We start from the raw sequence: 16912 nt of genomic DNA on the forward strand, positions 1-16912 counted from the left end.
TTTCAGTTCGTCTTTAATTTCATAGCTCAAAGACGCAAACACGTGCCAGTGGAATCCTCATTTTACTTTTACCCCATCTTTACCTTTTTTTTTTTAAGTCCATGATCAGTTGATTTGGTACGTGTAAACCCAGTGGACTGGTGGTAACGTCAGAAAATATTTTAAACTAGTTTACAAATTGGACAACTCGAGTGACAAAATATAGATAGATTCACCTGCCGTAAAGTTATTCAGATATTTCCCTCCCAAATTGAACGCATGCACAACTGTCAAGTTAAACTCTAGATCTTTGCCTAAGAAATTAGTTGTAAAAACTTTAACCTGATGTAATTTTGATTCTTGCTTTCGTTGTCACTGACATGTCAGATTAGACTCTTAATTCTCTCCATCTTTGGCACAGTTTTGTAGTAGTTAAAAAGAAAACAGGCTTCACCTTTGTCGCCTCCTTTCAAAACAAAAGTGGACAGTAAACGATACGTGCGGCATCCTCTGTTACGAGAGGAATGCTGCGTGCTCCTGTACACACAACCAAGCTCCAGCTGTGTTTTAGATGCATTTGACCAAATTATTCATCCAAGATTTTGATATTAACCGTCATTTATTCTAGGTTCTACTGGTTCTTTCAAAGCCGTTAACAGATGTTATGGATGTTAGGTCAGTCATATCTGACATTTACCTCCTAACAGCTGCTGGCATGAACTTTTTGTTTCCTATTCTTTTTTTTTTTTTAATTTGAAGCTCATCTTTTTTGTGGGTGTCCCAGACATAATGATTGGATTGAGATTTACCAGTGTTCCCCCAGTTTTGCTTCAAATCTGTATTGGGCTTTGTTAAAAAAGGAAATAAAACACTTCTTTTTAAAATAACTTGTCTTGTTTGAGTCTTATTGGAGCGAATATGATTTATAGTCCAAATTTGGACTATAAATCATATTCCAAAGTTCCTATTTGTCCAATACTTTGACCAAGTATCTGCAAACCTCAGCAGTAAGCACGCTAACCTGAACATCAGCATGTTAGCATTGTCATTTTGCGTATGTTAACATACTTATGTTGGCATTTAGCTCAAAGCACCGCCGTGCCTCACAGAGCAGCTAGCAGCTTTGCATTAACCCATACCACAACTATTAACCATCTGTCGGCTCATCACACAAGTTCTAACATTTGCTACCAGCATAGAGGAATGTTACAAATATTCACTGGTGTACAAACCAGTTTTTTGACAGACAGCTGGAAACCTTCACCTCACGTTGCAAAACATCTTTGAACGGCACAAACTCAGTGGACGTGACCAACACGCAGCAAAATCTTTCCAACAACCTCACATTTCCTGAAAGGAAACTCGTGCTGGAGTGGTGGAAAGTTACTGTGTACAACTGAAGTACAGCTTTTACTTTTTAGAAGGAAATACTGTGGTTTTTACTCCAATACATTTATTTAACAGCTACAGTCCACAGCTATGTCTCAGTGTTCTGCTTTTTTTGGAATTCCAATTATCAATATTACAGTTTCGCCCATGGATGTTAAATGAAAGGGTCTAGCTTCAAATTTCCCCATATCTATCCATCCATTCATCTATCTATCTATGACAGTGCAACATTAAGACAGTAAGAACAGTTCTCTAAGAGGGACAATTCTACATAATAAGTACTTTTTCTTCTATGATAGTGCCTCTGTAGTTTCACATAGATTTAACTATATATAGACACATATACATGCAGCAGTGCAGGCTTCGTAACTTTCCTCTGGTTAAATGAAGCAATTCAAGCTGCGTAAGGGTAGAAACATTTCTCAGTGTCACGATTAAACCACATCTGCTCCAGCTCTTATCATGACAATCTGTGAGTGGAATTTTTGCTCATATATTATCACAGGCTACTTTATTCTTACATCGGGCGGGGGGGGGGGGGTATGTTAATGGACTCCTACATTTCCTGATTAATGGTCATAATCTGCAGAGAATATTTAGTGACAGAGATTTACAGCAGCTCAGGTTTACATCAGGACACGTAATGTGGGTCGAGATATTATAAAGCGAATCATACAGGACTATGATACAGTATCCTGGGCTTATATAAGACAGCTTGCTTGACTTGCCTGCTTCCTTTTTTTTTTTTTTTTTTGCTAGTCTACCAGCTAAAGCAAGTCACAATACTACGAATTCTCATTAGGACAAATTGTCATTTTCCACACCCTCAGTTCACGTTTTGTCTCTGGTCCTTTAAGAGGAGGAATTTTTCCTCTTGTAGGTCAGATGCATGTGCTGTAATGTAGCCACACCGGTTACAGAGCTGTAAAGGATGAGGCTGAAAGATAAGGCAATGGGTTCAGACGGCTTATCTTAAAAATTGCTGATAGAGGGAGCAGAGGCTCTGGCATTGCACAGGACTCTGGTAATATTTAACCAATATATCTGAAGCATTGATGAGAAACTCTCAGAAAGAGGTCTCTGCAAAGTAATCAGGGACCAAAGTCCATCAATCATTACCCTAAAAATGTATTAAAAAGCTTGTGGCGATCAAAATTCTTTTGATAAATTCAGTCCCCACAGAATAATTCCCATCTCATTTGTGGTGCTAAAGTATTTGAGCAGTAAGCCGCGTTTCCAGGAAGAAAAAGTCATTGTGCGTTTTCCTCTCAAGTATTATCTAAATCTAAATGATCTCCCATCACTTTGCCTCGATGTTTCAATCACAGTTCATGCCATTCAGACTCAAAACAAAGCAAAGTACTGTTGCCTGGCTCTACAGATGAGATACAATCACAACCGTGTGGAGCAGAGTGGCTCCACTCAGGTTTGTGGAAACTTGCATGTTCCAGGAAGCACGTCCACTGAGTTTTATTGATGGGTTTTAATATGTGACAAAACAGGAACCGCCTAAAATGTGCAATACGTACAGGTGCACAAAAAGGCCTGTACTGGGTTTCAACTTGGCAAAGATAACTCAGATGACCTGCTTCCCGGAACAGCGCAGATAAAGACTTTAGCTTCGACTGAAGGTAATTACAGCGAAAACAAAGCAGGAATCTGTCCCCAGTCAAGTGTTCCAAGGATACATTCAGTTTAGCCTCACGCACACATGCACCCACACTGCGAACTGAAAGGCCCAGTGGCCAACATGTGGTCGCACTTGTAAGCCTCCAGGTGTTCAGCTGTGTCAGTGTGACCCCTGAGAGAAAAAGCCTGATGAGTCACATCGTAACCAGCTCAGCCTCGGCTTACAAGATGTCTTAAATGAAATAAGACGACTTTAGTACCTAGAGAGTCACATGCTGCTGAGTACATCGCACCCTGTGGCTGCCCCGCAGAAGTGTGCACGCTGTAAATACTCAGATTGTTAATCAATAATTGAGAGCATTATCCTAACCAGCTCTCTGCCAGAGCAACATGTGGTGTCTGGGAGATATGAAGGCCTATAATCTATCTTGATTGCAATCACTTCAACTGGTGATAGGTGACTACAGGTCCTTGAACTCCAGCAGACAGGTCAAAGACTTATGTAGAGCAGGTCAAGTAGAGACAATTTTATTTATATAGAGTAAAATCATAGCTGGCGATGTTTTTCAACTGTTGCGTATTTAGTGATGAACATTTTATAGAATGTAGAAATACTTAAGAACTGAAGCTGAGGGGGGTAAGGCATCAAAATATGCCAAAAAGTCATATTTTAGTAAGACCTGTAAATATCATAAAAAACGTCATAGTATAGTAAGGCGTCAAAATCGGCCAAAAAAGTCCGATTTTTTTTTGGCCTCAAAATGTCATAAAAAAACGTCATAGTATAGTAAGGCGTCAAAATCGGCCAAAAAAAGTCAAATTTTTTTTCGACCTCAAAATGTCATAAAAAACGTCATAGTATAGTAAGGCGTCAAAATCGGCAAAAAAAATTTTTGACCTCAAAATGTCAGAAAAAACGTCATAGTATAGTAAGGCGTCAAAATCGGCCAAAAAAAGTCAACTTTTTTTTTCACCTCAAAATGTCATAAAAAACGTCATAGTATAGTAAGGCGTCAAAATCAGCCAAAAAAAGTCAAAAAATTTTTTGACCTCAAAATGTCATAAAAAACGTCATAGTATAGTAAGGCGTTTTTTTCGGCAAAAAAAAGTCAAAATTTTTTTGGGCCTCAAAATGTCATAAAAAACGTCATAGTATAGTAAGGGGTCAAAATCGGCCCAAAAAAAGTCAACATTTTTTTTGACCTCAAAATGTCATAAAAAACGTCATAGTATAGTATGGCGTTTTTTTCTGCCAAAAAAAGTCAAAATTTTCTTTGACCTCAAAATGTCATAAAAAAAACGTCATAGTATAGTATGGCGTTTTTTTCGGCCAAAAAAAGTCAAAATTTTTTTCGACCTCAAAATGTCATAAAAAACGTCATAGTATAGTATGGCGTTTTTTTCTGCCAAAAAAAGTCAAAATTTTCTTTGACCTCAAAATGTCATAAAAAAAACGTCATAGTATAGTATGGCGTTTTTTTCGGCCAAAAAAAGTCAAAATTTTTTTCGACCTCAAAATGTCATAAAAAACGTCATAGTATAGTAAGGCGTCAAAATCGGCCAAAAAAAGTCAAAAATTTTTTCGACCTCAAAATGTCATAAAAAACGTCATAGTATAGTATGGCGTTTTTTTCGGCCAAAAAAAGTCAAAATTTTTTTCGACCTCAAAATGTCATAAAAAACGTCATAGTATAGTATGGCGTTTTTTTCGGCCAAAAAAAGTCAAATTTTTTTTCGACCTCTAAATGTCATAAAAAACGTCATAGTATAGTATGGCGTTTTTTTCGGCCAAAAAAAGTCAAAATAATTTTTGACCTCAAAATGTCATAAAAAACGTCATAGTATAGTATGGCGTTTTTTTCGAGCAAAAAAAGGCAAAATTTTTTTCGACCTCAAAATGTCATAAAAAACGTCATAGTATAGTATGGCGTTTTTTTCGGCCAAAAAAAGTCACATTTTTTTTCGACCTCAAAATGTTATAAAAAACGTCATAGTATAGAATGGCGTTTTTTTTCGAGCAAAAAAAGTCAAATTTTTTTTCGACCTCAAAATGTTATAAAAAACGTCATAGTATAGTAAGGCGTCAAAATCGGCCAAAAAAAGTCAAAAATTTTTTCGACCTCAAAATGTCATAAAAAACGTCATAGTATAGTATGCCATTTTTTTCTGCAAAAAAAGTCAAAATTTTTTTCGACCTCAAAATGTCATAAAAAACGTCATAGTATAGTAAGGCGTCAAAATCGGCCAAAAAAAGTCAAAATTTTTTTCGACCTCAAAATGTCATAAAAAACGTCATAGTATAGTATGGCGTTTTTTTCGGCCAAAAAAAGTCAAATTTTTTTTCGACCTCAAAATGTCATAAAAAACGTCATAGTATAGTATGCCGTTTTTTTCGGCCAAAAAAAGTCAAATTTTTTTTCGACCTCAAAATGTCATAAAAAACGTCATAGTATAGTAAGGCGTCAAAATCGGCCAAAAAAAGTCACATTTTTTTTCGACCTCAAAATGTCATAAAAAATGTCATAGTATAGTATGGCGTTTTTTTCGAGCAAAAAAAGTCAAATTTTTTTCGACCTCAAAATGTCATAAAAAACGTCATAGTATAGTAAGGCGTCAAAATCGGCCAAAAAAAGTAAAAATTTTTTTCGACCTCAAAATGTCATAAAAAAACGTCATAGTATAGTATGGCGTTTTTTTCGGCCAAAAAAAGTCAAACTTTTTTTCGACCTCAAAATGTCATAAAAAACGTCATAGTATAGTAAGGCGTCAAAATCGGCGAAAAAAAGTCAAACTTTTTTTCGACCTCAAAATGTCATAAAAAACGTCATAGTATAGTAAGGCGTCAAAATTGGCCAAAAAAAGTCAAAATTTTTTTCGACCTCAAAATGTCAGAAAAAACGTCATAGTATAGTATGGCGTTTTTTTCGGCCAAAAAAAGTCAAAATTTTTTTCGACCTCAAAATGTCATAAAAAACGTCATAGTATAGTATGGCGTTTTTTTCGGCCAAAAAAAGTCAAAAATTTTTTCGACCTCAAAATGTCATAAAAAACGTCATAGTATAGTAAGGCGTCAAAATCGGCCAAAAAAAGTCAAATTTTTTTTCGACCTCAAAATGTCATAAAAAACGTCATAGTATAGTAAGGCGTCAAAATCGGCCAAAAAAAGTCAAAATTTTTTTCGACCTCAAAATGTCATAAAAAACGTCATAGTATAGTAAGGCGTCAAAATTGGCCAAAAAAAGTCAAAAAATTTTTCGACCTCAAAATGTCATAAAAAACGTCATAGTATAGTATGGCGTTTTTTTCGAGCAAAAAAAGTCAAATTTTTTTTCGACCTCAAAATGTCATAAAAAACGTCATAGTATAGTAAGGCGTCAAAATCGGCCAAAAAAAGTCAATTTTTTTTTTTCGACCTCAAAATGTCATAAAAAACGTCATAGTATAGTATGGCGTTTTTTTCGGCCAAAAAAAGTCAACATTTTTTTCGACCTCAAAATGTCATAAAAAACGTCATAGTATAGTATGGCGTTTTTTTCGGCCATAAAAAGTCAAAAAAATTTTCGACCTCAAAATGTCATAAAAAACGTCATAGTATAGTATGGCGTTTTTTTCGGCCAAAAAAAGTCAAAAAATTTTTTGACCTCAAAATGTCATAAAAAACGTCATAGTATAGTAAGGCGTCAAAATCGGCCAAAAAAAGTCAAATTTTTTTTCGACCTCAAAATGTCATAAAAAACGTCATAGTATAGTAAGGCGTCAAAATCGGCCAAAAAAAGTCAAAATTTTTTTCGACCTCAAAATGTCATAAAAAACGTCATAGTATAGTATGGCGTTTTTTTCGGCAAAAAAAAGTCAAAAAATTTTTTGACCTCAAAATGTCATAAAAAACGTCATAGTATAGTAAGGCGTCAAAATCGGCCAAAAAAAGTCAAATTTTTTTTCGACCTCAAAATGTCATAAAAAACGTCATAGTATAGTAAGGCGTCAAAATCGGCCAAAAAAAGTCAAATTTTTTTTCGACCTCAAAATGTCATAAAAAACGTCATAGTATAGTAAGGCGTCAAAATCGGCCAAAAAAAGTCAAAATTTTTTTCGACCTCAAAATGTCATAAAAAACGTCATAGTATAGTATGGCGTTTTTTTCGGCCAAAAAAAGTCAACTTTTTTTTTCGACCTCAAAATGTCAGAAAAAACGTCATAGTATAGTATGGCGTTTTTTTCGGCCAAAAAAAGTCAAATTTTTTTTCGACCTCAAAATGTCATAAAAAACGTCATAGTATAGTAAGGCGTCAAAATCGGCCAAAAAAAGTCAAATTTTTTTTCGACCTCAAAATGTCATAAAAAACGTCATAGTATAGTAAGGCGTCAAAATCGGCCAAAAAAAGTCAAAATTTTTTTCGACCTCAAAATGTCATAAAAAACGTCATAGTATAGTATGGCGTTTTTTTCGGCCAAAAAAAGTCAACTTTTTTTTTCGACCTCAAAATGTCATAAAAAACGTCATAGTATAGTATGGCGTTTTTTTCGGCCAAAAAAAGTCAAATTTTTTTTCGACCTCAAAATGTCATAAAAAACGTCATAGTATAGTAAGGCGTCAAAATCGGCGAAAAAAAGTCAAACTTTTTTTCGACCTCAAAATGTCAGAAAAAACGTCATAGTATAGTAAGGCGTCAAAATCGGCGAAAAAAGTCAAACTTTTTTTCGACCTCAAAATGTCAGAAAAAACGTCATAGTATAGTAAGGCGTCAAAATTGGCCAAAAAAAGTCAAAATTTTTTTCGACCTCAAAATGTCATAAAAAACGTCATAGTATAGTATGGCGTTTTTTTCGGCCAAAAAAAGTCAAAATTTTTTTCGACCTCAAAATGTCAGAAAAAACGTCATAGTATAGTATGGCGTTTTTTTCGGCCAAAAAAAGTCAAAAATTTTTTCGACCTCAAAATGTCATAAAAAACGTCATAGTATAGTAAGGCGTCAAAATCGGCCAAAAAAAGTCAAATTTTTTTTCGACCTCAAAATGTCATAAAAAACGTCATAGTATAGTATGGCGTTTTTTTCGGCCAAAAAAAGTCAAAATTTTTTTCGACCTCAAAATGTCATAAAAAACGTCATAGTATAGTATGGCTTTTTTTCGGCCAAAAAAAGTCAAATTTTTTGTCGACCTCAAAATGTCATAAAAAACGTCATAGTATAGTAAGGCGTCAAAATCGGCCAAAAAAAGTCAAATTTTTTTTCGACCTCAAAATGTCATAAAAAACGTCATAGTATAGTATGGCGTTTTTTTCGGCCAAAAAAAGTCACATTTTTTTTCGACCTCAAAATGTCATAAAAAACGTCATAGTATAGTATGGCGTTTTTTTCGGCCAAAAAAAGTCAACATTTTTTTCAACCTCAAAATGTCATAAAAAAGTCATAGTATAGTATGGCGTTTTTTTCGGCCAAAAAAAGTCAAATTTTTTTTCGACCTCAAAATGTCATAAAAAACGTCATAGTATAGTAAGGCGTCAAAATCGGCGAAAAAAAGTCAAACTTTTTTTCGACCTCAAAATGTCATAAAAAACGTCATAGTATAGTATGGCGTTTTTTTCGGCCAAAAAAAGTCAAAAAATTTTTTGACCTCAAAATGTCATAAAAAACGTCATAGTATAGTGTGGCGTTTTTTCGAGCAAAAAAAGTCAAAATTTTTTTCGACCTCAAAATGTCATAAAAAACGTCATAGTATAGTAAGGCGTCAAAATCGGCCAAAAAAAGTCAAAATTTTTTTCGACCTCAAAATGTCAGAAAAAACGTCATAGTATAGTAAGGCGTCAAAATTGGCCAAAAAAAGTCAAAATTTTTTTCGACCTCAAAATGTCATAAAAAACGTCATAGTATAGTATGGCGTTTTTTTTCGGCCAAAAAAAGTCAAAATTTTTTTCGACCTCAAAATGTCATAAAAAACGTCATAGTATAGTATGGCGTTTTTTTCGAGCAAAAAAAGTCAAAATTTTTTTCGACCTCAAAATGTCAGAAAAAACGTCATAGTATAGTATGGCGTTTTTTTCGAGCAAAAAAAGTCAACATTTTTTTCGACCTCAAAATGTCAGAAAAAACGTCATAGTATAGTATGGCGTTTTTTTCGGCCAAAAAACGTCAAAATTTTTTTCGACCTCAAAATGTCATAAAAAACGTCATAGTATAGTAAGGCGTCAAAATTGGCCAAAAAAAGTCAAAATTTTTTTCGACCTCAAAATGTCATAAAAAACGTCATAGTATAGTATGGCGTTTTTTTCGGCCAAAAAAAGTCACATTTTTTTTCGACCTCAAAATGTCAGAAAAAACGTCATAGTATAGTATGGCGTTTTTTTCGGCCAAAAAAAGTCAAATTTTTTTTCGACCTCAAAATGTCAGAAAAAAACGTCATAGTATAGTATGGCGTTTTTTTCGGCCAAAAAAAGTCAAATTTTTTTTCGACCTCAAAATGTCATAAAAACGTCATAGTATAGTATGGCGTTTTTTTCGGGCAAAAAAAGTCAAAAAATTTTTTCGACCTCAAAATGTCATAAAAAACGTCATAGTATAGTATGGCGTTTTTTTCGAGCAAAAAAAGTCAACATTTTTTTCGACCTCAAAATGTCATAAAAAACGTCATAGTATAGTAAGGCGTCAAAATCGGCCAAAAAAAGTCAAAAATTTTTTCGACCTCAAAATGTCATAAAAAACGTCATAGTATAGTATGGCGTTTTTTTCGGCCAAAAAAAGTCAAATTTTTTTTCGACCTCAAAATGTCATAAAAAACGTCATAGTATAGTATGGCGTTTTTTTCGGCCAAAAAAAGTCAAATTTTTTTTCGACCTCAAAATGTCATAAAAAACGTCATAGTATAGTATGGCGTTTTTTTCGGCCAAAAAAAGTCAACATTTTTTTCGACCTCAAAATGTCATAAAAAACGTCATAGTATAGTATGGCGTTTTTTTCGAGCAAAAAAAGTCAAAATTTTTTTCGACCTCAAAATGTCATAAAAACGTCATAGTATAGTATGGCGTTTTTTTCGGGCAAAAAAAGTCAAAAAATTTTTGGACCTCAAAATGTCATAAAAACGTCATAGTATAGTATGGCGTTTTTTTCGGCCAAAAAAAGTCAAATTTTTTTCGACCTCAAAATGTCATAAAAAACGTCATAGTATAGTAAGGCGTCAAAATCGGCCAAAAAAAGTCAAAATTTTTTTCGACCTCAAAATGTCATAAAAAACGTCATAGTATAGTATGGCGTTTTTTTCGGCCAAAAAAAGTCAAATTTTTTTTCGACCTCAAAATGTCATAAAAAACGTCATAGTATAGTATGCCGTTTTTTTCGGCCAAAAAAAGTCAAATTTTTTTTCGACCTCAAAATGTCATAAAAAACGTCATAGTATAGTAAGGCGTCAAAATCGGCCAAAAAAAGTCACATTTTTTTTCGACCTCAAAATGTCATAAAAAATGTCATAGTATAGTATGGCGTTTTTTTCGAGCAAAAAAAGTCAAATTTTTTTCGACCTCAAAATGTCATAAAAAACGTCATAGTATAGTAAGGCGTCAAAATCGGCCAAAAAAAGTAAAAATTTTTTTCGACCTCAAAATGTCATAAAAAAACGTCATAGTATAGTATGGCGTTTTTTTCGGCCAAAAAAAGTCAAACTTTTTTTCGACCTCAAAATGTCATAAAAAACGTCATAGTATAGTAAGGCGTCAAAATCGGCGAAAAAAAGTCAAACTTTTTTTCGACCTCAAAATGTCATAAAAAACGTCATAGTATAGTAAGGCGTCAAAATTGGCCAAAAAAAGTCAAAATTTTTTTCGACCTCAAAATGTCAGAAAAAACGTCATAGTATAGTATGGCGTTTTTTTCGGCCAAAAAAAGTCAAAATTTTTTTCGACCTCAAAATGTCATAAAAAACGTCATAGTATAGTATGGCGTTTTTTTCGGCCAAAAAAAGTCAAAAATTTTTTCGACCTCAAAATGTCATAAAAAACGTCATAGTATAGTAAGGCGTCAAAATCGGCCAAAAAAAGTCAAATTTTTTTTCGACCTCAAAATGTCATAAAAAACGTCATAGTATAGTAAGGCGTCAAAATCGGCCAAAAAAAGTCAAAATTTTTTTCGACCTCAAAATGTCATAAAAAACGTCATAGTATAGTAAGGCGTCAAAATTGGCCAAAAAAAGTCAAAAAATTTTTCGACCTCAAAATGTCATAAAAAACGTCATAGTATAGTATGGCGTTTTTTTCGAGCAAAAAAAGTCAAATTTTTTTTCGACCTCAAAATGTCATAAAAAACGTCATAGTATAGTAAGGCGTCAAAATCGGCCAAAAAAAGTCAATTTTTTTTTTTCGACCTCAAAATGTCATAAAAAACGTCATAGTATAGTATGGCGTTTTTTTCGGCCAAAAAAAGTCAAATTTTTTTTCGACCTCAAAATGTCATAAAAAACGTCATAGTATAGTATGGCGTTTTTTTCGGCCATAAAAAGTCAAAAAAATTTTCGACCTCAAAATGTCATAAAAAACGTCATAGTATAGTATGGCGTTTTTTTCGGCCAAAAAAAGTCAAAAAATTTTTCGACCTCAAAATGTCATAAAAAACGTCATAGTATAGTAAGGCGTCAAAATCGGCCAAAAAAAGTCAAATTTTTTTTCGACCTCAAAATGTCATAAAAAACGTCATAGTATAGTAAGGCGTCAAAATCGGCCAAAAAAAGTCAAAATTTTTTTCGACCTCAAAATGTCATAAAAAACGTCATAGTATAGTATGGCGTTTTTTTCGGCAAAAAAAAGTCAAAAAATTTTTTGACCTCAAAATGTCATAAAAAACGTCATAGTATAGTAAGGCGTCAAAATCGGCCAAAAAAAGTCAAATTTTTTTTCGACCTCAAAATGTCATAAAAAACGTCATAGTATAGTAAGGCGTCAAAATCGGCCAAAAAAAGTCAAATTTTTTTTCGACCTCAAAATGTCATAAAAAACGTCATAGTATAGTAAGGCGTCAAAATCGGCCAAAAAAAGTCAAAATTTTTTTCGACCTCAAAATGTCATAAAAAACGTCATAGTATAGTATGGCGTTTTTTTCGGCCAAAAAAAGTCAACTTTTTTTTTCGACCTCAAAATGTCAGAAAAAACGTCATAGTATAGTATGGCGTTTTTTTCGGCCAAAAAAAGTCAAATTTTTTTTCGACCTCAAAATGTCATAAAAAACGTCATAGTATAGTAAGGCGTCAAAATCGGCCAAAAAAAGTCAAATTTTTTTTCGACCTCAAAATGTCATAAAAAACGTCATAGTATAGTAAGGCGTCAAAATCGGCCAAAAAAAGTCAAAATTTTTTTCGACCTCAAAATGTCATAAAAAACGTCATAGTATAGTATGGCGTTTTTTTCGGCCAAAAAAAGTCAACTTTTTTTTTCGACCTCAAAATGTCATAAAAAACGTCATAGTATAGTATGGCGTTTTTTTCGGCCAAAAAAAGTCAAATTTTTTTTCGACCTCAAAATGTCATAAAAAACGTCATAGTATAGTAAGGCGTCAAAATCGGCGAAAAAAAGTCAAACTTTTTTTCGACCTCAAAATGTCAGAAAAAACGTCATAGTATAGTAAGGCGTCAAAATCGGCGAAAAAAGTCAAACTTTTTTTCGACCTCAAAATGTCAGAAAAAACGTCATAGTATAGTAAGGCGTCAAAATTGGCCAAAAAAAGTCAAAATTTTTTTCGACCTCAAAATGTCATAAAAAACGTCATAGTATAGTATGGCGTTTTTTTCGGCCAAAAAAAGTCAAAATTTTTTTCGACCTCAAAATGTCAGAAAAAACGTCATAGTATAGTATGGCGTTTTTTTCGGCCAAAAAAAGTCAAAAATTTTTTCGACCTCAAAATGTCATAAAAAACGTCATAGTATAGTAAGGCGTCAAAATCGGCCAAAAAAAGTCAAATTTTTTTTCGACCTCAAAATGTCATAAAAAACGTCATAGTATAGTATGGCGTTTTTTTCGGCCAAAAAAAGTCAAAATTTTTTTCGACCTCAAAATGTCATAAAAAACGTCATAGTATAGTATGGCTTTTTTTCGGCCAAAAAAAGTCAAATTTTTTGTCGACCTCAAAATGTCATAAAAAACGTCATAGTATAGTAAGGCGTCAAAATCGGCCAAAAAAAGTCAAATTTTTTTTCGACCTCAAAATGTCATAAAAAACGTCATAGTATAGTATGGCGTTTTTTTCGGCCAAAAAAAGTCACATTTTTTTTCGACCTCAAAATGTCATAAAAAACGTCATAGTATAGTATGGCGTTTTTTTCGGCCAAAAAAAGTCAACATTTTTTTCAACCTCAAAATGTCATAAAAAAGTCATAGTATAGTATGGCGTTTTTTTCGGCCAAAAAAAGTCAAATTTTTTTTCGACCTCAAAATGTCATAAAAAACGTCATAGTATAGTAAGGCGTCAAAATCGGCGAAAAAAAGTCAAACTTTTTTTCGACCTCAAAATGTCATAAAAAACGTCATAGTATAGTATGGCGTTTTTTTCGGCCAAAAAAAGTCAAAAAATTTTTTGACCTCAAAATGTCATAAAAAACGTCATAGTATAGTGTGGCGTTTTTTCGAGCAAAAAAAGTCAAAATTTTTTTCGACCTCAAAATGTCATAAAAAACGTCATAGTATAGTAAGGCGTCAAAATCGGCCAAAAAAAGTCAAAATTTTTTTCGACCTCAAAATGTCAGAAAAAACGTCATAGTATAGTAAGGCGTCAAAATTGGCCAAAAAAAGTCAAAATTTTTTTCGACCTCAAAATGTCATAAAAAACGTCATAGTATAGTATGGCGTTTTTTTTCGGCCAAAAAAAGTCAAAATTTTTTTCGACCTCAAAATGTCATAAAAAACGTCATAGTATAGTATGGCGTTTTTTTCGAGCAAAAAAAGTCAAAATTTTTTTCGACCTCAAAATGTCAGAAAAAACGTCATAGTATAGTATGGCGTTTTTTTCGAGCAAAAAAAGTCAACATTTTTTTCGACCTCAAAATGTCAGAAAAAACGTCATAGTATAGTATGGCGTTTTTTTCGGCCAAAAAACGTCAAAATTTTTTTCGACCTCAAAATGTCATAAAAAACGTCATAGTATAGTAAGGCGTCAAAATTGGCCAAAAAAAGTCAAAATTTTTTTCGACCTCAAAATGTCATAAAAAACGTCATAGTATAGTATGGCGTTTTTTTCGGCCAAAAAAAGTCACATTTTTTTTCGACCTCAAAATGTCAGAAAAAACGTCATAGTATAGTATGGCGTTTTTTTCGGCCAAAAAAAGTCAAATTTTTTTTCGACCTCAAAATGTCAGAAAAAAACGTCATAGTATAGTATGGCGTTTTTTTCGGCCAAAAAAAGTCAAATTTTTTTTCGACCTCAAAATGTCATAAAAACGTCATAGTATAGTATGGCGTTTTTTTCGGGCAAAAAAAGTCAAAAAATTTTTTCGACCTCAAAATGTCATAAAAAACGTCATAGTATAGTATGGCGTTTTTTTCGAGCAAAAAAAGTCAACATTTTTTTCGACCTCAAAATGTCATAAAAAACGTCATAGTATAGTAAGGCGTCAAAATCGGCCAAAAAAAGTCAAAAATTTTTTCGACCTCAAAATGTCATAAAAAACGTCATAGTATAGTATGGCGTTTTTTTCGGCCAAAAAAAGTCAAATTTTTTTTCGACCTCAAAATGTCATAAAAAACGTCATAGTATAGTATGGCGTTTTTTTCGGCCAAAAAAAGTCAACATTTTTTTCGACCTCAAAATGTCATAAAAAACGTCATAGTATAGTATGGCGTTTTTTTCGAGCAAAAAAAGTCAAAATTTTTTTCGACCTCAAAATGTCATAAAAACGTCATAGTATAGTATGGCGTTTTTTTCGGGCAAAAAAAGTCAAAAAATTTTTGGACCTCAAAATGTCATAAAAACGTCATAGTATAGTATGGCGTTTTTTTCGGCCAAAAAAAGTCAAATTTTTTTCGACCTCAAAATGTCATAAAAAACGTCATAGTATAGTAAGGCGTCAAAATCGGCCAAAAAAAGTCAAATTTTTTTTCGACCTCAAAATGTCAGAAAAAACGTCATAGTATAGTATGGCGTTTTTTTCGGCCAAAAAAAGTCAAATTTTTTTTCGACCTCAAAATGTCATAAAAAACGTCATAGTATAGTATGGCGTTTTTTTCGGCCAAAAAAAGTCAACATTTTTTTCGACCTCAAAATGTCATAAAAAAGTCATAGTATAGTATGGCGTTTTTTTCGGCCAAAAAAAGTCAAAAAATTTTTAGACCTCAAAATGTCATAAAAAACGTCATAGTATAGTATGGCGTTTTTTTCGAGCAAAAAAAGTCAAAATTTTTTTCGACCTCAAAATGTCATAAAAAACGTCATAGTATAGTAAGGCGTCAAAATCGGCCAAAAAAAGTCAAAATTTTTTTCGACCTCAAAATGTCAGAAAAAACGTCATAGTATAGTAAGGCGTCAAAATTGGCCAAAAAAAGTCAAAATTTTTTTCGACCTCAAAATGTCATAAAAAACGTCATAGTATAGTATGGCGTTTTTTTTCGGCCAAAAAAAGTCAAAATTTTTTTCGACCTCAAAATGTCATAAAAAACGTCATAGTATAGTATGGCGTTTTATTCGAGCAATAAAAGTCAAAATTTTTTTCGACCTCAAAATGTCATAAAAAACGTCATAGTATAGTATGGCGTTTTTTTCGAGCAAAAAAAGTCAACATTTTTTTCGACCTCAAAATGTCATAAAAAACGTCATAGTATAGTATGGCGTTTTTTTCGGCCAAAAAACGTCAAAATTTTTTTCGACCTCAAAATGTCATAAAAAACGTCATAGTATAGTAAGGCGTCAAAATCGGCCAAAAAAAGTCAAAATTTTTTTCGACCTCAAAATGTCATAAAAAACGTCATAGTATAGTATGGCGTTTTTTTCGGCTAAAAAAAGTCAAATTTTTTTTCGACCTCAAAATGTCAGAAAAAACGTCATAGTATAGTATGGCGTTTTTTTCGGCCAAAAAAAGTCAAAATTTTTTTCGACCTCAAAATGTCATAAAAAACGTCATAGTATAGTATGGCGTTTTTTTCGGCCAAAAAAAGTCAAAAATTTTTTCGACCTCAAAATGTCATAAAAAACGTCATAGTATAGTAAGGCGTCAAAATCGGCCAAAAAAAGTCAAAATTTTTTTCGACCTCAAAATGTCAGAAAAAACGTCATAGTATAGTATGGCGTTTTTTTCGAGCAAAAAAAGTCAAAATTTTTTTCGACCTCAAAATGTCATAAAAACGTCATAGTATAGTATGGCGTTTTTTTCGGGCAAAAAAAGTCAAAAAATTTTTTGACCTCAAAATGTCATAAAAAACGTCATAGTATAGTATGGCGTTTTTTTCGGCCAAAAAAAGTCAACATTTTTTTCGACCTCAAAATGTCATAAAAAACGTCATAGTATAGTAAGGCGTCAAAATCGGCCAAAAAAAGTCAAATTTTTTTTCGACCTCAAAATGTCAGAAAAAAACGTCATAGTATAGTATGGCGTTTTTTTCGGCCAAAAAAAGTCAATTTTTTTTTCGACCTCAAAATGTCATAAAAACGTCATAGTATAGTATGGCGTTTTTTTCGGGCAAAAAAAGTCAAAAAATTTTTTGACCTCAAAATGTCATAAAAAACGTCATAGTATAGTATGGCGTTTTTTTCGAGCAAAAAAAATCAACATTTTTTTCGACCTCAAAATGTCATAAAAAACGTCATAGTATAGTAAGGCGTCAAAATCGGCCAAAAAAAGTCAAAAATTTTTTCGACCTCAAAATGTCATAAAAAACGTCATAGTATAGTATGGCGTTTTTTTCGGCCAAAAAAAGTCAACATTTTTTTCGACCTCAAAATGTCATAAAAAA

This window comes from Toxotes jaculatrix, chromosome 16 (genome assembly GCF_017976425.1).
Source record: "Toxotes jaculatrix isolate fToxJac2 chromosome 16, fToxJac2.pri, whole genome shotgun sequence".
Classification (NCBI taxonomy): Eukaryota; Metazoa; Chordata; class Actinopteri; family Toxotidae; genus Toxotes; species Toxotes jaculatrix.